Source organism: Gossypium hirsutum, chromosome A10 (genome assembly GCF_007990345.1).
Source record: "Gossypium hirsutum isolate 1008001.06 chromosome A10, Gossypium_hirsutum_v2.1, whole genome shotgun sequence".
Lineage (NCBI taxonomy): Eukaryota > Viridiplantae > Streptophyta > Magnoliopsida > Malvales > Malvaceae > Gossypium > Gossypium hirsutum.
Window position 1 is genome coordinate 112532312 of NC_053433.1, and position 2720 is coordinate 112535031.

Below are 2720 nucleotides of genomic sequence, written 5' to 3' on the forward strand. Positions count from 1 at the left end.
AACTCTTTTACTAAATTTACCTCGCATGTTAAAGAATGGAACATGTCAGTTTACGAATTTATAGGTACTCGCAAAAGGCATATTATGAGATTGCTTTTAAATATTCAAAAGGCATTAGATCATTCGACCTCTATTCATGAGGAGTTACTTTGGAGGCAAAAAACTAGATGCGATTGGCTCCAGCTTCGATATCGTAACACAATTTTTTCATTGTCGTACGATCCAAAGAAGGAAATTTAATCGTATAATGGCTTTATACATTTATAATGGTGAATGGTGTTCTGACCAGAATATCTTTAAATATGAGGTAGTTGGTTTCTTTTTAAAGACTATATGGTGAAATCCCTGATCCTATGAGAGGCCTCCCTTCCAATATCTTTTCATGTCTCAAGTCTCAGGACATTGCTTTTTTGGAGAAGTCGATTTCGAATGAAGAGATTAAGAGGGCCTCATTCAACATGGATCCACTAGAAGCTCTAAGAAGTGATAGTTTTCATGCACCCAGAGTCAGTGGGATATTGTTGGTAGTGTTGTATATGAATGAGTTCAAGGAGTTTTCGCTGGTAACAATATTGACTCGGATCTTATTAACACTCTGCTCATGCTTATTCTGAAGAAAAATAATTTAAAAAATTTTACTCAATTTTGACCCATTAGTCTTTGTTCGATTCTGTACAAATTGGTGATGAAAATGATTGCAAGTAAATTTAAATTGGTGCTTCCTAATTTCATCTCGCAAGAACAAGCTGGTTTCATTAATAGTCGCAATACCTTTGATAATGCTATTATAACATAGAAAGTTATTCATTCTATGCGTAGTAAGCAAATTGGAAAAAATTGGATGGCGATCAAGTTAGATTTGCAGAAGGCCTATGACAGAGTGAGTTAGGATTTTATTGGTGCGTATTTGCAGGTTGTTGGCATCTCAAATTTCTTAAATTTATGATCATGGAATCCATTTCTTCTTTTATGTAGATCTTTTGGAATAAAGTTCCCACTTAGAAGTTTAAGCCAATTAGAGATGTAACAGCCTAATTTTCAGTGGTGTCGGAACAGTGATTCGAGATCACTAAATCCGAAAAATGAGTAGGAAATATTATTAATTTAGTGAGTATAAATTAAATGTGAAGTTAGGAAAAATTTTGAAATAGTGAATAGTGTACTAAAAACAAATATTAAAATAATTAAAATCAAAAACGAGGTATCGAGACCTCGATAATTTTAAATCGAGCCATAAATATTTTTATAAATATTTATGGGGTGTTAATATGTTAGTATTAAAGTTTCGTCAAGAAATTTTAAAGTTCTGATAGTTAATTGAACAAAAAGGACTAAATTGTATCAAAAGCAAAATTGTGGGAAATGATTAAATAGCTTAATTGATAAAATAAAGAGGGTTTAAAAGGAAAATAGACCCAGATTCTATTTGGTCTGGATGGAAAGGGCATGAAATCAGCAAGAAAATAAGGTGAATTAAGGGCAAAATTGGAAAATTACAAAATTTACTTCATAAAGCTAGGACTAAAGTGGGATTATCTAAATTTCTCTTTATTTTTCTGCATTCTCATCAGAAAAACGCCATGGAAGAGTTCTATTAAGCTGGTTTTTCATATTTTTACTTCAAGTAAGTTCAATTCTTGATTATTTCTTGAAGTTTTTGTGTTTTTGTGACTTTTACAACTAGGTCCTATTATTGAATTCATTAGTTTTTGATTCTATGAAAGAAATTGAAAGTTTCTATACATATGTGCTGGAAGTATATGATGATTTGGCATGGAATTAGAGCTTTAAATTGTTTATATGTTGATATTATTGTAAGAATTGAATAGAAAGTGAATGTTTGGGACCTAATTGTAAAAGAGTTTGAAGTTAGAGTTTTATGTGGAAATTCTGAAATTCAATAGTTATGAAATAACTTGTAATGTTTAGGAAAAGTATTAATTGAGAAAATTATATTAATTGAGGGGTTAATTGAGCAAGGATTGAATTGTATGAATTGTGAAATTTGGGGCAAAATGGAAATTAACATTTTGCACTAAAACTGTTTTGGACGACAGCAGTAGTCTAACTTTGAAAAATTACCAAAAATTGTAAAAATGGAATTAGAGGATGAATAAAATATCAAATTAAATATTATTGAGTCTAGTTTCTTATAGAAGAAATAATGTAAGCAATGGAATTGTAAATCATGAGATATGATAAATTTTGTGAGACAAGGTCAGAATGATTTCGGGTTCCCCTGTTCTGATTTTGTAAAATCATCAAAAATTGGATAAAAATAATTAGGGGCTTAATTTATATGTTTAGAATTCTGAATGAGTCTATTTTCAAGAGAAACAAATGGGAACATCATTCGAATTACTTCATGTAGTCCATGTTGATCCGAAAAGGTGTCTACGCTGAGATCAAACGAATAGTAAGGCAATTTATATGGGGTTGTTCTAGTGGCCATGCAAAACTTGCTTTGGTCATGTGGGACTCCATCTATCAGCTAATGTCTCATAGCGGTCTTGGGTTTTGACATCAACATGACCAAAAAATCCATTTTTAAATAAGGTTGGTTTAATTTAGTCACCAAAAAATATGCTTTATGGGTGCGAGTCTTTTGAGAAAATAAAGCTGGAAGTATCAACTCCTGAAGTCCATTGCCAAGAGTCAGTGTTCGCACTTGTGACGTTCACTCTCTAAGTTATGGTCTCTTTTACATGAAAATTTAGCTT